General features: G+C 37.0%; 1 protein-coding gene across 2 annotated transcripts in view; it reads right to left on the bottom strand.

Moving 5' to 3' along the window:
• LOC150104498 (SEC14-like protein 4) overlaps positions 1–23633 on the bottom strand; it is a 233991-nt gene that overhangs the window by 111414 nt on the left and 98944 nt on the right. For both annotated transcript variants that reach the window (XM_090395188.1, XM_090395187.1), the window contains exon 2: positions 10094–10209. The gene's annotated coding sequence lies outside the window, so the exon portion shown is untranslated. The remainder of the gene's footprint in view (positions 1–10093; positions 10210–23633) is intronic.

Genomic DNA, 23633 nt, shown 5'->3' with positions numbered 1-23633 from the left:
AATAATAATAATATAAACTGCATCCCAACATTGCTTTTCAAATTTTAAAACCTTACACTTTGCAACATGAACTGATTAAGTCCTCCTGCAAGGCCATAACATCTGCTTCATTCCGCATTGCTTTCCCCAATTTGGAATTGTCTGCAAACAGCTGAATATCACTAGTTAAACCCACCCCAATATCATAAATATACAAATTGAACAACATTGGTCCCAAAACTATCCCCTGCGAAACACCACTAGTGTCCTTCCTCTTACAGCATACTGCACCCCTCCACCACATACAACTCTCTGATACCTATTTGACAGTCAGTCACTGATCCAACTCAAAAGTCTGTTATCTAATCCCATCTGTTTCAATTTATTTAATAGTTTGTTGTGTGGGAACCTATCAGTAGCTTTTGCAAAATCCAAGTACACCACTGTATATGCACCTCCCCTGTCCAAGGTATTTGTCACCTTGTTATAGTACATAAGTAAGTTAAGGATGAAGAGATGTTGGAAAGGGTCCAAAGGCGATTGACTAAGGTCGTTTCTGACCTCTGGAATGTTGAGTATGAGGAAAGATTGAGAAGATGTAATTTGCAGTCTGGTGGACAGGAGGAAGAGGGGAGATATGATAGAGACCTACAAGTTGGTAAGGGGGTTGTTATGGGATCAATGCTGGAGAAGTTCTACAGAAAATAGTGGGCGATCGGGGGAAAACCAGAGGTCATCCCTGAAAATTGTATAAAGAGGGTGTGATTAAGGGAGTGAGAGGCAGGTTTTTCTCATGCAAAGTTGTAAATGATTGGAAAATGCCTTGCCTGAGAGTGTGGTGTCGACAAGGAGTTTGAATGTGTTCAAGGCACGGTATGATGAGCTGTGTGTGTGATAAAATGACCTCCCAGATGAGTCTTCGACTCCACGAGGTCTTGGGGTGATAATAATAATAATAATAATAATAATAAGTAAGTTAGTAAAACATGATCTCCCCCCTTAAGAAACCCATTCTAATAACCACAAAGAGTACTGCTGTTTTCAATCTATTTCTGTATCCGACTTATTATTATTATTATTATTATTACGGGTATCTCCATGGAGTCAGTAGACTCATCGCGGGAGACCCAAACTAGCAAAACAATATCTGTCATATCCCTTCTTGAATTCATTTACAGATGAAGAGCTCACAACAAAGTCAGGCAATGAATTCCACTCATTCACCACCCTCCAGGCAAAAAACCTTGTTCTGACACCTTTGTTAACCACACTCTTCTTTAATTTCCAGAGATGACCTCTTGTTCTTCCATCACTATCACACAGCTGAAACATTTCCCCTGCATCAATCCTATAAAAACCTTTTAGTAATTTGAATGTTTCTATCATATCCCCTCTTCTTCGCCTATCAACCAATCTCTGCAATCCACAAGCTCTCAATCTATCAATGTAGGGAGCATTTTTTATATCACTCACCAACTTGGTCACTCTTCTCTGAACCCTCTCCACAGCCTCCTCATCTCCAAGGAATCCAGTTGACCAGACCTGAGCACAGTAATCCAAATGTGGAAGTATCAATGCTTTATAAAGGGGAATAATAACCTCTTTATCTCTGGATGTCAGTGTGTTCCTCAACAACCAAGTAATCCTATGTGCAATCTTGGACACCTTAGCAATGTGTCCTCTGAACTTCATCTCCCTATCTACCAATACCCCTAAGTCCCAAGCCTCATCAATCTCTTGGAGTACCTTTCCATCTATGTAGTACACAGCTGGTAATCTTTTAATCCCAAAATGCATGACTTTACACTTTTCCACATTGAACTGACATCCATTTTCTTTTGCCCATTTTACCAGCTTATTTAAATCCTCCTGCAAACTTTCAACATCAGCTTGATTTTTTATTGCACTACACAACTTTGCATCATCAGCAAACAACTGAATATCTCCCTTTAAGCCGTTTCCTATATCATTTATATACAAATTAAACAACATTGGCCCAAGCACAGAGCCCTGAGGCACACCACTGGTCACCTGCCTCATTCTGGACTCGGCTCCTCCATACACCACCTTATGGTATCTCTCCCTGAGCCATTCTCCTATCCATATCACCAATTTAATATCCATTCCCATTTGCTCCAATTTGCGTAACAGTGTTCTATGGGGTATCCTGTCAAAAGCCTTAGCAAAATCCAGAAGTACCACTGTGTAGCCAGTTCCTTTGTCCAACTCTGATGTTATTCTATTATGGATAGTTAATAGATTGCTAAGGCAGGATCTACCTTTAACAAAACCATGTTGGCCTCTATAGAGTATCATATCCTGATCCACCCATTCTTGAATTTTGTCTTTAACCAACTTTTCCAATACTTTTACCACTACTCCTGAGATGGTGATTGGTCTGTAATTCAATACTGCAGTTTTAGAGCCACCCTTATGCAAAGGAACCACTTTGCCTAACTTCCACTCCCTAGGGACCATACCAGAGTTCAAACTTAAATTAAATATCCAGGTAAGAGGGGTTGACAATTCATTTGCACATTCACGCAACACCCGAGCTGATATTCCATCTAAGCCTACCGCAGTGTTTGCATTTAAGTTTCGCAATATATTTAATACCTCTGATTCTTTAGCTTCAGTTCTCACATTAGGTATTGCTATAGGTATAGAGATATCCTCACTTGGGTGATAGACTTTTGAGAAGTGATCACTCAGTAACTCGACTATTACATCTGATTTTGTCACCTCAATACCATCAGCACCCACTAAGGTTATCCTTCCGAAGTCATTCTTCCTCTTACTTGCCACATAGCGGAAGAACTCTTTGGGATTACCCTTGATCTCTTTGGCTAAGGTCTTCTCATAATCTGATTTAGCTTTTCTTACTATGCTGGTAACCTTCCTAGCTTGAGCCTTGTACTGCTCATGGGTGTCCTGATCGCCCTTCTCCTTGTAAATTCTCCATAACATTTTCTTTTTTTTGCAGTTCAAGCTTGATACTACTGCTCATCCATCTAATGCCTGCCTTGTTTGACCTCCTGACCATGGGGACACAATCTGATATTGCTTTCCTCAGATACCCGCTGATTTTATCCCAAGCACTGCTAACATCTTTCCCTTGCAATATGTTCTGCCATGGGATGGCTGCAAGCTCACTCCGAAGCTTGTTATAATTGCCTAACCTGTAGTTCCGTACATACCCCTTCTTAATAGAAAAATCCACAGATTTTGCAACCTCCCAAGTCAATACCACATGATCGCTTTCACCAACTGGAGGTAACGAGGTCACCTTACTTATGCATATAACCTCTGAACCAATAACCAGGTCCAACACTCTCACACCACGTGTCCCTTCAGTTACGTGCTGTTTCAAGTAATTATCTCGTAGAAGATGTATGAACTCCATTTCCTTTTTGCTACGTGATATTTCCTCCTTCCAATTGATATCACCATAATTAAAATCCCCCATAATAATCACTAAGCCTTCACTCATTGCACTAAGTTGCTGATGCATGAATTCAATATCTCCCCCCGTACTACCTGGCCTATAGCAGCATCCAACTGTATATTTGGTTGCATTGGTCACTATTTCACACCAGACTGCCTCAAATGAACTTTCATTCACATGTCTATCATCATGATATACTACTTTCTTTGGCTGCAACACATCAGCTATCATCAACAGTACTCCTCCTCCTGTTCTATCTTCTCTATCCTCCCTGAAAATACTGTACCCATCACATTCAATTCCAGTGACCACATCTTCTGCTGACAGCCAAGTTTCACTAATGCCTACAACTTTTGGTGAGATTTCACTGACTAATGCCAAAAATTCTTCTCTCTTATTTCGAATGCTTCTAGCATTGGTATATAAAAATTGCAGATTCCCTCTAGATCTTGTACCGGCTTTAGAACTGATATATAAGTCACTAACTACCGTAGTCCTATGCCGATTTTTATCCCCTCTCTTCTGCAATTTATTCTGCCTATAAGGATCAATAAATACACAATCAGTGCTAAAGTTTCTCTCTCTTACACTCAACCTTTTCAATATTAGTTTCCCTGCCCAATAACTTCAACCTGTTCAGAAAACAAAAACTTCTTCAATCTCTTATGTCCTTCCATGTTAAGATGCAGTCCATCTCTAGCATACAACTGCCTTTTTCCTTCAAACACACTCCAAACATCAACAAACTCCAGACCTCTTTTTCTGCACATTCTTGCAATCATATCATTCATTATCATTGCTCGTCTACTTAACTCGTAATTGTCAAAACGAGGCAGCACACACACTATTCTCCCATTGACACTTTTCCTCTTCACAATATCTAATAATGTTCTTAAATCTTTTCCTACCCGATTTATACTACCTCTCAGGTCATTCGTACCCACCATAACTATCATCTTGTCTGTTTCATGCCCTCTCTTTATTGCTAAAGCCACTCTTTCTATAGTCCCATCAGCCAAGCACTCCTCATGCATACCACTCTCCATACCCTTAATCATAGAATCACCACATATTTTACCACTCTTAACTTCATTCAAGTTCACACTCATGGACTCATTCTCTACACTATTCAGCATGACTCTCCCAGCTTCATTACTCAACTCTCTATTACTTACCCCCCCACTCTCACTACATCTCATTTCTTCTTGGCCACTTGTGGTTTTATTATGTTGACTCCCAATCACTCCCTTACTATTTATTACTGAATCATTCACCAAAGACTCACCCATATGTAATCCTGTTCTAGTTACTTCAGCTAAAGTAATCTCTATAGTCCTAATTTCTCTGTTTAACACATTAAACTCAGCTTTAACTTCCAGTATCTCCTTACCGATCACTTCCACTTTCTCATGAAGAAGATGAAGGTCATTTTTCATTTTCATAAACTCCCGCCGAAGTTCTTCCGCTATGGTCCCGATGTCAGCTTCCATTCCTAAACACTCCAGCCTATCCCGACACTTCTCACATACGTCGACATTTTCTTTCTTTTCATTTTGCCAGACCGACCACAGATCCTTCACATTTTTCGGTGCATACATGTAGCAGTTTCCGCAACGCATCCATTGCGAAAAATCTAATGCTGAGCCAGCCTTTCGTGTAGTAGTAGAAGTCCTGCGCGCCGCTGACGTACGTTTCTTGTTGGACGCCATCTTTACACGTTGATATAGTGAAACAAACGACAGTGAAAACACAATATATACAACACAGTTCTAAACAATAATACCCTCCCAGATGAGTCTTCGACTCCATGAGGTCTTGGGGTGATAATAATAATAATAATAATAATAAGTAAGTTAGTAAAACATGATCTCCCCCCTTAAGAAACCCATTCTAATAACCACAAAGAGTACTGCTGTTTTCAATCTATTTCTGTATCCGACTTCTCACCAATTTCTCAAGAACCTTCACTACAACTCCAGATGTACAGATTAGCCTATAATTTGAAGCCACGGCCTTATCACCTGCAGTGGAACAATTTACCTTCTTTCCACCCTTGGAACCTGTGCTTTTGTAAGACACTTATTAAAAAAATGCATGCCATTTCCCTGGAACATTCCCTTAAGACGTATGGTGATATGACATCAAATCCTATTGCCTTATTGACATCAAGGTTATTTATTTCCTCAAAATACCTCCAACTCAAATAATTAAGCCATCCTCTCCTATGGCCTCTACTTAAGATCTTCATGATACCACTATCACTATGATTAGGATGAAACACCTTTATAAACTGATGACTGAATACCTCAACAATGTCTTTGGCAGCAGTAAATGATTATCTTATGTTGCAACTGCGTCAGCCCTTACTTTTCAGGTGAGTTTAATTGTTGAGTACTCTGTGATAAACAGAACTGATATAGATGATCATATCATTGAGTGATATTTGACAATCATGACCTCTCCCTTCTTATGTTTGTCTACCTTAAAACATAATGAATTAATGAATGTATTGTTACTGATCCCAAAGTAAGATTAGGGAGTTTATTATTACTTCTTTATAAGGCTGTGATTTGGCTGCTGCTGAAGTACTGTGCACAGATTTGATTACCTGGATTTCTTTGGTATCATAGCATAGTAGAGAGGGGGGGGGGGGATTCAGATATTATTGACCAAGCTGGTGACATGTCTGTCAAGCAGAGAGGTCTGTGACCTTTCTTTTCAATCTAGACGCTTGCTTCCTATGAGGATAGATGGAAGGAGTTTGGGTTGTAAAGTTTAGTTAACAAGCAGAAAAGAGGAAACATGTTAGAAACTTATAAGATGTTAAAAGGGTTTTATAAGAATGACAAAGGATATTTTTCAGTATACGTTATAAGTAAAGAAAGATCTCGAGGTTATCTGTAGAAGTTGTGTAAGAGTGTGGTTAATAAGGGTGTGCGAACTATATATATATATTTTTGGGGGGGGGGGGGGGGAGTAGTGAATGAGTGGAATGGATAGCCAAAATTAGTTATCACTGTTCTGACAGGGAATGGGTTTAAGGAGAAGTATGATAGGTTTTCTGTGTATAAAAGTTAGTGTTGGTCTCCCACGATGAGCATGCAGCTTCAAGGAGTTGACCATATAATAATAATAATAATATTGCAAACACTTTGCAAAAAAATTTTGCCTAAATCTTAGCAACAGCTTCATGTCTTCCTGATCTTTTAATATTAAAAGTGCAATAAGAGAAATCATTGCTAAAGTTTTCTACAAATGGTTTAGAGCATAGGTTCCCAAATTTTCAGGCCACCGCCCACTTTGCAAGACATAAATTTTGTAACGCCCCCATTATAACAGTAATGCTCCCCATATAAAATTTGGTTTATTTTTGTACAAATCAATTAGAAAAGTGGTTTTATATGTTATATATGTTTTGAAATGAAATATAACGAATATATTTGCTACTGTAAACATAACCTATTATACACACATATATACATGCTCTATTTTCTCATTGACATAGAAAATTGACATCTATTGCTATCTGACATGGTAAATTTTCCAATGATTTAAATAATTGAAATAGAAAATTGATAAAAAAAAAATTGATCGTGTAAGACAGGCATAAGATGAATTAAAATGCAATATTTAAATTTTAAGTGATTATCTAATCTCAAAATCATGAAAATAATTAATTTTGAAATATATATTATTAATTTCTTCTATAAAGAGCCACCGATCCTAGACCTTCTGAATGCCCCCAAATGCTTCTGGTCCCACTATGGGGGGGCAGTACCGCCCACTTTGGGAATCTATGGTTTAGAGTCATACAATCAGCCATTAGGAAGTAAAAAGACTCCTAATAAACCCAAGGATCCAGAAACTCTTCTTCTGTAAGAATTCTGTAGCATGATATGAGAAGGAGATCAATGGAAGATGATGGGAGATGTTTTATCATCTAACGGTGAATATCAGGCTACAGAATTCTTACAGAAGAAGAGTTTCTGGATCCTTGGCATAAGTCAGTGCTCATTGCTATTCCAATACGTGAAAAGGATTCAACACAAACAAATATTGACCTGTGCCTCTGGCCAGCTGTATTTGTACAATATTGGAAAAAATGGTAAATGCAAAACCTCTCTGGTATTTAGAAAGCAACTCAGTTCTTTCCAACTATTGCTTTTGTAGACACCAACCAATATTACACCATTTGGTGCATTTAAAAACATGTATAAGAGACACTTTCCTGAAATGAGAATATTGGTTTCAGTCTTCTTTGACATGTAAAAACTTATGACACAGGTTGGAGATATAGCAAGACCTCTTTAATCCTGCTCTGAGGGGGACACTTTCTTTTTAAAAATTTTCTCTCCAGCTGAGTCTTTCACATCTGAGTGGGAAGCACATTGTGTTGGCCATATCATCAAGAAGGAGGAGGTTCTTCAAGGCTCTCTCTTCAGTGTGACATTCTTTATATCATAGTTAATTCAATCGCTGAACAGCTTTCTTCATGGCAGGCAATGCTCTTTATCTCAGTGACTTCAGAATTTAATGCGACTCCTGCAATATGAATGTAATGACAACTTACTCTTGTCTCTTTGTGGGCTCTTAGTATTGGATTCAGGTTTTGAGCAGAAAACAATTGTCTGTGCATTCTGCCAGAAATGTATCCTACACCGAAATCCTGATTCAAGAATGTGACACAGAATTATTCCAGTAGCACCAAAAGGCAAGTGGGACTGATCTTTGATTTAAAACATTTCTTACACCTGTTCATCAACTTATGAAACTGAATAGAATCATTGGATATATTTTGCACTCTAGCCTCTACAAAATGAGGTGCTGAATGATGTTCTTGGCCCCTCCTCATCGTGCACTCATACATTCAAAGCTTGGTTATATGTCCCAGGTTTACAATTCTGCAAGGGTGAGTCCACTCCGATGGTTGGATCCTATCCATCATCAGGCTATACAAATAGCTACTGGTGCTTTCTGCACATCGCCCATTCAAAGTCTTTCTTTTCAAGCAAGTGAACTTCCTCTATCACTCAGATAAAAACATATGCTGTTAACTATGCTCTAAAAATAGTCTCTCCAGAGCATTCTATAAGGACACCTATCTTTTTTCTGTGTTAGGAAGCTCAATATTACACACACACATATCAGAACTCCATTTGTCCCATTGATGTACATGTTAAAGAGATTATACAAGTTATTGGTATGAATGCTGACAACCTTGCCTGCACCAAACATAGTAGCATGCCTTTGTAGCATGTTTGCCCTCCATCCTGCAACCTATCACATTGTAATTTTATCACTTTTATCACAGAAGTCTGATACATGATTAACTGTCTGCCATCAATTTATTAAGGCACACAGAGCTGCCCATCTGTATTGATGCTTAAAGATCTGAGCCTTCTGGTGACTGTGCTGCTCTGTTTCCTGATTTTACTCTCTCCAACTAGTTCCTACTTGACTACAGTAATTATGCAGCAGAATTGCATACCATTCACAGCTTGCCCTTGTACATATAAAAGAAACCCACTACAAAATGTAATTTATGTAGATTCATTGTGTAATTTACAGGCTATCTGCTCCTGTGTATAATCCATATCCAATGTTTGGTTGTGTTGGATTACCAGCCACATCAGAATTAATGGAAATGAGACAGAAAATGCAACTGCTAGATCAGCTTATACCTTTTCTACATGCTGCTTGACATTACTATATACAGAATACAGACAGTTTTTAAGATCAAAGTTAATTTCCCTATGGTAGTCTTCATGGCAGGAAATCACTTAAAAGCAAATTGCATGAGATTAAGCATTGGCAGTCTAGTTAATGTAGAAACAGAAGAGAGGATTTTGTTCTTGCTTGGATTTTCATAGGTTACAGTCATCTTTCCATATTGCTACTTATTCAGGACTGATAAATTATGTGTGAAAAATGCAATATGCAACTCACCATTCATTTTTCTAGTAGAGTACTTGCACTTCACATATGAGAGGAGTAAAAGTTTTACTTATCTGGCTAAGCTGTATATATCAGGCAGATGTTGTCAGACTCAGACAAACTTCATGACATTTTTAACATTTTACAAAGAATTAATTTATACAAACACATTTGATTATAAATTCTACTTATATGTATATACTGCATTGATTATTTATACAACATAATTAATTTATCTCTTTTTGACTATGTATTAATATGTTTTGTAGCCCTGTAACCTTTAATATGCTGCAGTGTACCCTTTGTTCTCCTTATGCATTAAACAGAAATCAATCAATTATTCCTCAGTTTAGATTCACATACACAGTTGACACTGCCCTTCTGATTGGTATCTTCAGTTACACTACCTAATATCAAGTCCATGACTATCTCATGCTCATGATCATCCTTGAGAGTACTCATTTCTATCACTATCATTGATCCCTGAAATACTGATATCAAATTCAACTAGTTCCTACTGTTGTCTACATTTCATGCAAATATTCATTCCCCCATATCTTACAGGCCACATTTTTAAATGACAGGGAGAATACAAAGCTAATATATTATAAAGTATATTATACTCAAAACACAAACACAACACACTCACTAATTACTCAGTTAAGTAATTTTTTGGCTAAAGTTATAATAAATTGCTACTAAATAAGATTAAAACTTAGCTTTCTTTTTCTTCACCTGATATTGCATCAATACTCTTTGCAGCTCTCTCTTTCTCCCCCTATGTATATATGTAACTATAATAACCACTTTCATTTCCATTTTTCTGTCCCTCAGCTTGAATTTCTTCTGACCTATTATGAAATTATTTCTTCTGACATATTATGAAATTATCATTTATAAAATAATTAACATTGTACTCTTAAATTAAAAATTATGGTATCTCTCTTGAATATATTTATTTATATATTTATATATAGGTTCGTGCAGTTAACTGCACGAACCTATAACAAGGTTAACTCAGTTAACCTCGTCAATTTCAATGCTAGTAAAACCCATTTTCGTCTTATTTCTCACAAAAAAAAAAAAGAACATTTATCCTCCAGTATTATTTTTATAACACTCAAATTTCCAAAATTGATAACATTCAAATTTCCAAACAAGATGATAAGAGATGGGCCATGATCATCTTTTCCAAGAAGAGAAATATCAATGTTGAGATTTCTTTTCTTGGAATTACCCTGACATCAAGCCTCTCTTAGCATAAACACATCACAACTACTGCATCCTCAGATTCCAAAAAATAATGATTCCTCTTTCATTAAGACGTTACTTCACATCTAAACACCTCTTCTCCTTATACAAATCACAAATCCCCACCCCACAGCTGCCAAATACTGCTTTCACATTTGGAGTGGGGCTCCTAAAAGCTCCCTCAAACTGATTGACTCAATACAGAGGAGAGCAATTAGATTGATAAATGACCCATCTCTTATGAACTCACTTTCTCCACTTTCACACAGACATTTGGCCTCTGTAATTTGTGTATTCTATAAATATTTTCATGGCAAATGTTCATGCAAAATAGCATCAATAATTCCTTCACTCAGAACTAGGCTCCTTAGAACACATACAGATGCTGCCTTAACATACATCCTTTTACAGCACACTTTGAAACCCACATAACAAGTTTCTTTTCCTTCTTCATCTCTGCTACTGCTGTACTATGGAAAAGTCCCCCCCCCCAATGTATTCTTAAAGAATACAATATACAGGATTTCAAATCAAATGTAAACAAGCTTCTCCTTTCTCAACTCACTACCCATATACAATATGGGTAGTGATCAATCTTTAGTAATAACGCAATAACCAACATAATAACAAATGTGAATAATTCAACAATATCGGATGGAATATAATAAATTTAGTTTAATGCTTTATCTAAGTGTGAGCAAACAAAGTTTGCACCTGAAAATATCTTCAGGACTGGGGTAAGGTAGTACAACACTGGGAAACTCGTTGCAAAGGTGGAGCAAGCTAACATCACTCCCATCTCAGTATCTCCCATAATGGAAAACACATCTCCTTGCGGATATGTATAATGTTATGCATTAAGGGAAGGGCCACTACCCAGACTCGTTTTGACTTTTATTGAGGTCTCTTCGTGAGAGCCAGGCCCAGGCATGGAGATACCAGGCAGAAGTAATAACAAGGTCATCTCTACCTATAGGAGTTGCCAAAAGGTGTGCCACCTTTTTATTAAATTACTCTGGATTTAGAGAAAGATGTTGAAAGTTTATTTTTCACTTGGTTAGACTATAATAAATTTAGTTTAATCCTTTATCCAAGTGTGAGCAAACAAGGTTTACATGCGAAAGTATCTTCAGGACTGGGGTAAGGTAGTACAACACCGGGCAACTCGTTGCAAAGGTGGAGCAAGCTAACTGAAGAGACCTCAGTAAAGGTCAAAACTAGTCTGGGTAGTGGCCCTTCCCTTAATGCATAATATTATACATATCTGCAAGGAGATGTGTTTTGCATTATGGGAGATACTGAGATAGGAGTGATGTTAGCTTGCTCCACCTTTGCAACGAGTTGCCTGGTGTTGTACTACCTTACCCCAGTCCTGAAGATACATTCAGGTGCAAACTTTGTTTGATCACACTTGGATAAAGGATTAAACTAAATTTATTACAGTCTAACCAAGTGAAAAATAAACTTCCAATATCGGATGGAAATTTTTGAGTTAACAAGTCTATCGTTTCCTTATGGGGAATATTAGTGAAAAAGGAGGCATTGTCGAAGCTAATTAGCATACTAGTTTCCAACAATTGAATGTCTTTTATTTTTGTGTGAAACTCAGTGGAATTTTTAATGGATGAGGCTGAGTGGCCTATGAGAGGATGAAGAAATATTTACTTATTAAAACTTATTACTGTGTCATGCGTGTTTGTTTAGTCATGAATAATCCACAGGTTTCATTGTACTATAAAGTCTTATACCTTCACGGGGAACTGACATCACAGAAGACTGACTTACTAGGCAACTTCAATTGAAACAGGGTAAGCTACATGCCAGAATCTCTTTTTTAACCCGACGTTAGTAAGGGGTGGGTGTCACAGACCCCAAACATATAGAAAGAAATAACTGTGACACCACCTTACTAATGCCGGGTTATAAATGTGCAGATGCGATAAACTCATTCCAACATTTGTTAAACTCAAGAAAGTTATAAAATCACCAGATGCTCATAAAATCTATCAGAAAGCAAGCCATTCCTTACTGCTTAATCAGTTACGAGTTTCTAAACATGAATTGGCAACAAATAATTTATAAATGACAAAATTATCAGTGGAATTGTCAAATACATTAAATCAAGAATTGCTACAATTGATTATTAATGTCTCAAAAAATTTGGGGATCAAAATATTTGATAAAAGTAATAGTAATCTACATAAAAAATACCTTAATTTATTAAATCGATCTGAGAAAAATACCAACAAATTAATGACCGAAAAATGGGTTGTCACCTTATCTAGCCATCCACTAACAGAAGATGAATTAAATGTTCTAGCAAGAGGGTCATAAGTTTGCAATTTCACCTAAATCCATTCCATATTTAGATTTTATACACAACATTGAAAGAAACATCGGGCATCTTTCCAATATTGAAACCAACAGACTTCGTTTCGAAATAGCCAAAATAATCTATGATGCCAAACCTTTGGACATGAATATCCCACCATCAGAATTGAAAGCTCTTACCTCCTTAAAACATCATAGAAACATAATCATCACCAGAACAGACAAGGGAAATACCTCTGTTGTTCTACATACCAATTCATATGACCGAAAAATGAATTTACTACTAGAGATTGAAATACATATGCCAAACTCGATTATGAACCTACAAAAAGACAGCTCAAGAAACTCAACAAGTTACTTCATGAAACCACTTCCTTAGATGAAGAAAGAATAAAAAAACTCAGAACATACAATGCTAGGCCTCCTAGAATATACAGTTTACCTAAACTTCACAAGAATAACATTCCATTCAGACCCGTTGTGGATTCTATTAGCAGCCCGACTTACAAATTATCAAGATTTTATCAAGATAAAATCTTGATAATATAAAGATTTTATCTTTCGTCCTCTCATAGGCCATTCAGCCTCATCAATTAAAAATTAAACTGAGTTTCACACAAAAATGAAATGAAAGACATTCAACTGTTGGAAACTGACATGCTAATTAGCTTCGACATTGTCTCCCTTTTCACTAATATTCCTCATAAGGAAACAATAGACTTGTTAACTCAAAAAATAACTTGTTACCTTCTCCTAAAGACAAACTGTCACCTCTGATGCCACCTGGCGTGTATGAGGTTTGATGTTCCTGTACATTGTCTTACTATGGTCAGACAGGTAGATCTGTTAATAAACACATATCGGAACATCAAGACCATATCCATCTTATCCAACTTCAGAAATCTGGCCTCACACAACACGGAGTTGAAAACCCAAACCATAAGATCCATTGGAAAAAGACCAAACTTCTATAGATCTTTATATAAACATGAACTTTTATATAAAGAAAGTGCTAAAGTCCTACTTCACAGACCAAATCTGAACCGTAACGATGTTCTTGCTATCTCTAAAGTCTGGGGAATTGTCATACAAAATTGTGTAAAATAATTTTTATATAAGTTTTTTTTTTTTAAATATATATATGTTATCTTATTTTAATGTAATCTGTTTTTTCTCCTGCTATATTTTAAGTTAATTCTATAACATGCTACTGCACACATATTGGGATTCCACTGTAATTGTGTGCCTTAACTGTATGTTATGCCTAGTATCATTTGAATTAACTGTACTAATGATGTCCTATGATACTTAGGATGAAATATTTACTTATTAAAACTTATTACTGTGTTTATGCGTGTTTGTTTAATCATGAATACTCCACACGTTTCATTGTACAATAAAGTATTATAGGTTGATCAATCAGCCTCTTGCTTATGGGCTCAACATAAAAAAGTGGTCAGCATACCCATTCTCCAAGTTTGATACCCGTCACAGGCATGGATGTTTGTTATTGTCTTTAGTTGGGAGATGAATTGCAATGCCCAGTGTGAGACTACTATCCTGCTTATTAGAGGCCTTAAGCGGTTTGAAAAATTCCATGTTTAGTCTTTAGAGCAGGGTTTTCAGACTATGTAAAAATAAAATGTTATTATTATTATTATTTGGTAAGCTCCATGCAGTGAATGGACTAATAGTGGGAGGCCCACTCAACCAGCAACATGTCTATCATTATGAGTTTCGAAGTTATTTGCACTACCTGTATTCACAACGCGCTTAGGCAATGCATTCCACTCACTACCAACTTTCCAAATAAATAAATCTACTCCTCGCACTCCTCTTCACCGTATCTTTATACAACTTCCAGGGATGACCTCTCTTTCAATTCATCTTAACATCCACACTTTTTATAATTTCTTCTGTATTAAACTGATAGAATCCCGTAACTAACTTGAAAGTCTTTATATCTCTTCATTTCCTCCTATCCACCAACCAAATTCATGTTCATAACCAAATCTCCAGCATCCTGATATCAATTTGATTAATCTTCTTTGGACCTCTAATTATTATTATTATTTGATAAGCTCCATGCAGTGAATGGACTAATAGTGGGAGGCACACTCAACCAGCAACATGTCTATCATTATGAGCTCTGAAGTTATTTGCACTACCTGCATTCACAACGCACTTAGGCAATGCATTCCACTCACTACCAACTTTCCAAATAAATAAATCTACTCCTCACACTCTTCTTCACTGCATCTTTATACAACTTCCAGGGATGACCTCCCTCTCAACCCATCTTAACATCCACACTTTTTATAATTTCTTTTGTATTAAACTGATAGCATCATGTAACTAACTTGAAAGTCTTTATCATATCTCTTCATTTCCTCCTATCCATCAACCTTTGTAATTCACATTCTTTCAAATGCTCTTCATAACCAAATCTCCAGCATCCTGATATCAATTTGATTATTCTTCTTTGGACTTCTAATAGTGTTTCTGCATCACAATGAAAACTAGCTCACCAAATCTAAGCACAATAGTCCATACGTCGTCTAACCAATGTCTTATATAGAGGCACCATAGGTTTTCAAATAACCTTTCACGGGTGGAAGCAAAATATTTTTTTTTTTAAAAAAAAAAGGGCCATTCTTCTGACAAAAGATTATATATATTTTATAGCCCAAGTTATACCTTGAGTGGCAAAGGACTAAACAATACAGAAATCCTCCTTTTTTTGTACCAGACTTTTTCAAGGCATTTCAGATATCCAGTAATAAAGTATGGCTTACTACAATATGATTCATTAATTTTTTTAATGGAGTTTTGCATATGTGCATTTGAATAATCTTAATTTTTAAATCCATAAAATCCCTTGTTCTTATTTATGTGATACAATGCAGACAATATGTAATGGATAGAATTTTGTATTTGTTGTTATTATTATTTTCCTGATACACAAGACTCATTGTTGGAAGGCAGCACAAACTCTATCATGGCAGTTTTTAAACTCATTCACTGTCTGCAGGTTCACCATCATCTCAAGCAATGCATTTCATGCTCCTACTATTCTAAATAAAATAAAAAAAATTAAATAAAAAAATACTCACCTAATTCCTTTTCCAACTTCCTGAGACAGACCTTTGTCCTTCCTCCTTTCCCTCATTGTACAATATGTGAAAAATCTCCTCAGTGTTAACACTGAGGAGATTTTTCCAGCCCCCACACCACCTCCAAGGTTACTTCATCCCCTTCAAATCTTGCTGACCAGATCTGAGCACAGAGATCCAGATGCGGGATGATCATAGATTTTTACAATGGGACTACCACACTTTTATCTCTTGTTGTCAATGTCCTCCTTAATTGCGCAATTCTCAGAGATGTCTTCACAATCTTTTCAATATGTCCTTGAAGCTTCAAATCTCTGTCCCCAATCCCTTGATTATGGATATAGATCCCTTGCTTCCTCCACTTCTTTCAGAGTATAATCCCACCAAGTGAGTGTGAAGTATCTATCTGTGGATCCCAAATTTTAAAACCGTACATTTAGTTGTGTTAAACTGAAATCTCCATTCATTTCTCCATCTTTCAGTCTATTCAGATCCTCTTGAAGAGCCAAAACATCAGCACTATTACTAATAACCTTCCCAAGCTTTTCATCATCTGCAAACAACTGAATACTTCCTGTAATTCTGTGACAATGTCATTGACTTAGAGATTTAACATCAGTGGTCTCAGTACTGAACCCTGTGGAACTCCTTGTAGCTTACCATAATCTACCATACAGTCAATCACTAATCCATTCTGCTAAGCTGATATCCAAACCCATATTTTGCAACTTAAAATGCCTTTGAAAAATCCAACAAAATGACAGTGTATGCCTTCCCCTCATCCATTGCTCTTGTTACTCTGTTGTAAAAGATTACTGGATTACTAAAACAAGATTGCCTGCTAAGAAATAAATACTGGTTTGCAAAAATAATATTGCCCTCATCTACCCAATTCTGTATATAAGTTGTTATTACCAATTTCTCCAAAATCTTAACAACTACAGAAGAAATACAATCAGACTTATAATTTGATATCCCTATTCTACCACTGCCGTTATGCAATGACACTGTCATACCCTCCTTCCACTCTAGAGGAACCTGTCCCATTACAGAGGAACTGCACCATTCAGTTCCATGGTATATTTCTGTAAAACACATGGTGAAATTCAATCTAGGCTTCCTTTCTTACTAACATTTAGCATAGTCATTATTCATAATACATTCTCTTATTTCACTTCTAACATTTCATCACTCATTATCTAGGAATATAGCCTGCTGTACCAGAATGAAAAACTCTAATAAACTGATCATCAAATAGTTCAACTATGCTTTGGTCACTTGTTTCCCATCTCCATCCAGCAAGGTAATCGATCTACTGACATTTTCCTCCTACTTGCCACAATGAAAAAAAAAAAAAGCTTTGGGATTCTCCATGGATTGCAGTGCAAGTCTCCATCCATATTCTAATTTTCTCTCCTAATAATACTAGTCACTTTTCTAGTCTGAGCCTTATATTCTTCATGCAACTTTACACCACCTCTCTCTTTATATGCCTCCATAATCCCTTTTTGATTCTGCAATTCCCCTTTTATTTCTTTGGTCATTCATTTGACTCCAAATTGTTTTATCTTCTTCACTAGAGGTATACAATCAGCCATTGCTGTCAACTTCTAAAGTATCTTGCATGCATTAATGACTTCTCTTCCTTCAAATTCTTTAATCCATTGTACTACTGTAAGCTAGTTTCTAAATCTAAGATAGTCTCCTTCCTTGTAATTCCACATAAATTCTTCCTGTTTTGATACCTCCACATGATTATTCATCCTTCCAGTCAGGACTACATGATCACTCTAACCAATCTGCGCAAATATGCCATTTCGGTCACAATCACATCCTCTGATGCTATGACCAAATCCAAAACTCTTGATCCTGGTGTTCCCTCCACCACTTGCTGCCTAAAACAGTTGTCCCTCAAGAAATCAGAAATTCAGTTACCTTACTGCTGCATGCTATTTCCATTGCCTAGTTTATATCAGTATAGTTGAGATCCTCCATAATAATTACTTGCTTTGTGCTTGCCAAACTAATTTGCCTAAACATTTCCTGGTCTGTAACAACATCCTACTAAATATCTTTTTTTTATAAAGACCTATCTCACACCATTTACTCTCAGACCAATTAGGTTGTCTGCATTGTGATTCTCCACCACGATAGGGCACAGTTCATCTCTTATGATGACTATCAATTCATCACCACATTTATCCTTCCCATCCTGCCAAAATATGGTATACTCTTCTATTTCTATCACTGTTAGAGTATCTTCACTGTTAGAGTATCTTCTTCAATTAATCTTGCTATGAGTAACACTTCACCACCAAATGTGGCAGTGGAATGTTTGTATACAGAAAAATCAGTGCATTGCCCTTAATCTCATAGCCATTATTACTCCCCTCATACTCAACCCAACTCTATAATATAGTTTACATCCTCTAATTTCTCAAGCTACTATCTGCACATGAGGCCATCTCCTGATACATTTTACCTGTGCAATTATGGTTTCCCTGCCCAGAAACAAAAATCTTTTCAAATGCCTGCACACCGCTGCATTCATATAACTTGCATATAACCCTGTTCAACCCTCAAACATACTCCATGCTTCCCCATATCCCAGACCTCTCTTCCTAAACATTCTTGTTATCACTCCTCTCCTCCATTTCACATTATCATACCAGGACAACATGTTCACTATCTATCCTCGGACCCATTTCTGCTGCACCATCTGTAACATCAATCTCAACCAATTTCATGATTATTTCAATCTCAAGTTCATATCATTATTCTCTCGATTCATGATAAATAATACCTCCCATATCGTTTGTCTCAACCATTACTATCGTCTCTTCTACATTTTCACCCCTCTTCACTACCATTGCCACACTCTCTGTTGTTTCACCAGGCAAGCACTTCTCTAGCATTTTACTCTGCCCACCCCAACTCTTCGAATTTCTATACATGATGCACCAAACAGATCCATTCAGCTTTCTCTCACTGGCATTCCCATTTTTTAGATCTTTCAATCTCTCTCTCTTCTTTTTCTCCAACTCTCCCACCTCCCTTTCATCTCTCTATCCCTTGATTCCATAGTCTCTTAACTTCCTTCAATTTATTTTCTTCCATTCTCTTGTCTTCCTCTCTGATGCTGTTCTCTTACTCCTACTCTTGTTCTTCTTGCATTAGCCCACGTCTCCATTCTTCTAGTATCTTACTTCACCCTCCTCAATTCAGTCTTCATTCCTTCAATTTGGATTTTTGAATTATTATTTTTTTTAAATTAGATCTAAAATGGTGTTTCACTGAAAAAGATTGCCAACCCCTGTACTAGACTGTTGAAATTTGGAAAAAATCTCTCACATGTCATTATTCTTTCTAGTTATGTAATGATTTAATACAAGTTCTGTATTCCTGATAATATAAACCTGACAACTTGTTTGGTTTTATTGCTATTTTAACCTCCTTACCAGCTGAGGTGGTTGAAATAGTGAGACCAAATTGCACTTCTTATCCATGTTATTCAACAGGGATTACAGAATTGTATCCACTAGTTCTCCTAATAGACATGCTATCCCCATACTAGAACTTAAATGATCACCCATCCTTATATTGTCTGTCTATGCAAACTTTCATACTTGTAACTTAAAGCATGAACAAGAGCCTGAGTTCAGCTGATTCTGAAGAAGGGAAATAAAAGTTATCCATCAAACTATTATCCCATAACTACATTTGAGTTCTCAAAAACAATAGAATGTCATCAGTAGTCAGCTGCTCTTCCTGATAGAGGCCCATGTCAATGTCTACTAATTGCTTCTTCCACTCTTGTTCCACATCTTAGATATCTCAGCCATTATTACCTGCCCCTTCACGCTTGCCATTAAACTGATTTAGAACTTGTGGGGTTACTTTTGGATCTGGTATTATTATTATCATCATCATCATCATCTGACCTCCATGGAGTGAAATTACTCATCATGGGAGGCCTGTACTCTCTCATGCCAGAAAATCATTGAACCATGCCTTGAACCCATTCACAGTTTATGCACTCACCACACATTGAGGCAATGCATTCCACTCATCAATCACTCTCCATGAAAAGAACTCTTTTCTCACTCCCTTGCTTACACTCTCCTTATACAGCTTTAGGGGATGGCCTTTGGTTCTACCCTTGCCATTCTCCACATTAAATTTGTAACAACCACTCACCAACTTATATGTCTCAATCATATCCCCTCTTCTTCTATTCACAAGGCTCTGTAAGTTGCATTCCCTCAATCTCTTTCTCTCCTCATATCTCATAGACCTGATGCTAACTTAGTAAACCTTTTCTGCACCTTTGCAAGTACATCCTCATTCTCTTGAAAAACAGGCAATTAAACCTATGCAAAGTAGTCCATATGTGACCTAATTAGAGCCTTATACAGTGCAAACATAGCATCTTTGCTTCTGCATATCATTGTCTTCCTCATTATTGCCATAACCCATTGTGATGTTTTTTTATAATTTTAGCAGTGAACTCTAAACTTCATGTCTGCCCTCCTTCATTTCTGGATCTCTCATATATTCCACCTTCTTCAAAATTTCTCCATTAATATTATACTCTGCATCCCAACCTTTTTTTGACAAATTTCAAGACATTGCACTTCGCAACATTAAACCAATAGCTCCAATCATATGCCCATTCACATAGTCTATTCAGATCCTCCTGCATGGTCATAAAGTATGCTCCACTTCTCATATCCCTTCCCAACTTTAATAAAACTTGATCATAAGCTCACTGCCCATTGGTGTTTGATGCCTCCTTCACTATCTTCTTCCACCTTTCTTTGTCCAGTGCACAGTGTTGCAGTTTCTGTACACCCATTCCACACCAGTCCTTTATGTCGTCTATCTTCTGGTGCTCACTCATTTTGCAGATGTGACCAAATAATTGCAGCTTTCGTTTTATAATCTTCTGCATTAGATTCTCCTTTGGTTGTATCTTCCGATAGAGCTCTTCATTTGTGACTTTCTGTACCCATTCTATTCTCAGAAACTTCCTGTAACAAGTTCTTTCAAATGTGAAAATTCTTTTTCTTCAGGCCTTATTTATTACCAATGTTTCAGATCAAAACAACTGGACACCACTAAAGATGCATGTTTCCAGCACTCTTAGTTTTGTTTGTTATCCATGACCTTCAGATTTGTTCTTCCATTTGCAATCCTGATCTTTATTTATTTTTTACAGTCCAAATCATGTCATTTTACTTCCCAAATATGTGAATTGTTCTACATTTTCTATATCATTTCCATCCACTTGTATCTTTTGTTTTTTTCATGTTCTTCTCGCCAAATACCATTGTCTTTGTTTCAAAACAAGACCCAATATTTTCCCTTCCTCATTTAACACTTTCACTGTTTTTTGTAGTTCTCTTTCATCTTCTTCAATAATAACAATTTCATCTGCAAATCTCAGATTGTTAATTCTCATCCATGCACTGATATTTCTTTTGCATCTTCCTTCATTTTATCTGTTGCTCTTTCTAAATGCACAATGAAAATTGGTGATATAGTGAATAAGTGAGACATGGCTAGATGAGAACGACATCTTGACAGGAATAGAGATGGAAGGGTATGATGTGTTTCGTGAGGATACAAGGGGTAAAAAGGATGGGGGGAGTGCTATTGATGATAGAGAAAGAGTTATTTCCATACAAAGTAGAGATGCAAGAAGGAAATAGTGCCAGTGGTTTGAGGCAGTATGGTGTGAGATAGAGGTGAATGAAATACTTGGTTGAATGTTGTTATAGACCAGGAAATGTGGATGGTAGTGACTATGAAATGTATAATCATTTCATAGCGAAGCAAATAAGAAAAGAGTGATCATTATGAGCAATTTTAATTATGGCAATATAGACTGAAATGATCAGATAGCAAATGGAAGTAAAGAAAATGAGTTTCTTGTGTTTTTGAGGGATAACTATCTCAGACAGTATGTAACAGAGGGGGCACATGAGGATTGAGGGTCTTAGATTTCATCAGAGGAGGTAATTATAAATGAAGTGTAAAATCACCCACCAGTTGGTGAGAGTGACCATGAGGTGATTACCTGGGTGGTTGCCAGCAGTGTGAGGACCTCTGAGAAAAGGCTATATGTGGAACTACAAGGGAGTGATTATGAAGAGCTCAGGAGACAGCTTGCAGGTGTAGCATGGAATGAGGAGTTAGCTGGAAAAGAGATCAATCCAGCTTGGGGGATTTTCAAAAACTATCTAATAGATACAATGTCTAAATGTATTCCAAGGGTGAGAAGGTTAAATAAGGTAGATGTGAAATGGATGAATAAAGAGATTAAGCATGCGATACAGAGAAAAAGGGCATTATGGAGGCAGCATAAGAGAAGTGGAAATAACCAATTCCATGAGGACTACAAAGACCAGGCAAGGTGGATGACTTGGTTGGTGGGGGTAGCTGAAGAGAGGTGTGAACAGCAGTTAGCTAATGAATCCAAAGGAGTTCTTTCGATATGTAGCCAGCAAAAGAAAGAGATTATGGAAGGATTGGAGAAAATGGTATAAAGACAGCTGTTGCGGAAGGTGTAGTGGAGATATTTAATGAGCAGTTCATAAAGATCTTTCAATCTTGTGAATGTGACTTCATGGAGATATTGAGAGCAGTTGATGATTGGGAAAATAGATTGACTGTAAGTGGGCAGAAGGTGTATGGGGAGTTGAGCAAACTAGAGCATATTCATGAAGGAATGTGCCAGGGAGTTGATGCCAGTCTTGACATATGTTTTTAATACGAGTCTTGCACTGGGTCAAGTTCCTAAGGAGTGGAAGGAGGGCAAGATTGTGCCACTTCATAAAGGAGGTGATAGAACTCAAGCATCAAGTATAGGCCTATCGTGTGTCAGGTGTTGTAGTTAAGTTGTTGGAGAAGTTTGTGAGAACTAGGATCCAGAATTCGGTTGACAACAATGGTATTATCTTTGATGGACAGTATGGATTTGCTATGGATTTTAGTAATGTACTTACTTATTACAATAAGGTGACTGCTTCCATGTGGAGAGGAGAGGGATGCACAGTAATATACTTTGATTTCACAAAGACTTTTGATAGATTACTGCATGATAAGTTGATGGGGTTGGATATTCGATTGGTGCATTGGATTGGAGACTGACTATCTGATAGGTATCAACAAGTTGTGTATTTTTCTCATACTCCACTTTTGCCTCTTATCAACTGAGTCCTTCCATGGACTGCTCCTTGTACCTCTGATCATTACCAACATTCATCTTGTGTTGCCTCCACAATGCCTTTTTCTTTTCCAGTTTTCATGCTTAATCTCTTCATTCAACCATTTTACTCCTACATTGTTTAGACTTTTACTGTTGGAATGTGCTTGCTGCTATTAAATTGCTCTTGATCAATGCCCATACAGCATCTATATACTTCCCACTCTTCTTTCCATACTATATCTCCCATTTGTCTCCTAAGCTTTCCATAATCACCAGCCTTGTAGTTCCACACATATCTCTTCTTTATAGAAGTTCTCATTTGACTGGCTGCAACCCATGTGTTAACTTCATGGTCACTCTCTCCAACTAG

The sequence above is a fragment of the Typopeltis vanoorti genome, chromosome 7, assembly GCF_054136105.1.
Source record: "Typopeltis vanoorti isolate ZY-2024b chromosome 7, IOZ_Tvanoo_1.0, whole genome shotgun sequence".
In the NCBI taxonomy this organism is placed as follows: Eukaryota; Metazoa; Arthropoda; class Arachnida; order Uropygi; family Thelyphonidae; genus Typopeltis; species Typopeltis vanoorti.
The sequence above is the reverse complement of the archived record's forward strand: the minus strand, read 5'-3'. Positions and strand labels throughout refer to the sequence as shown.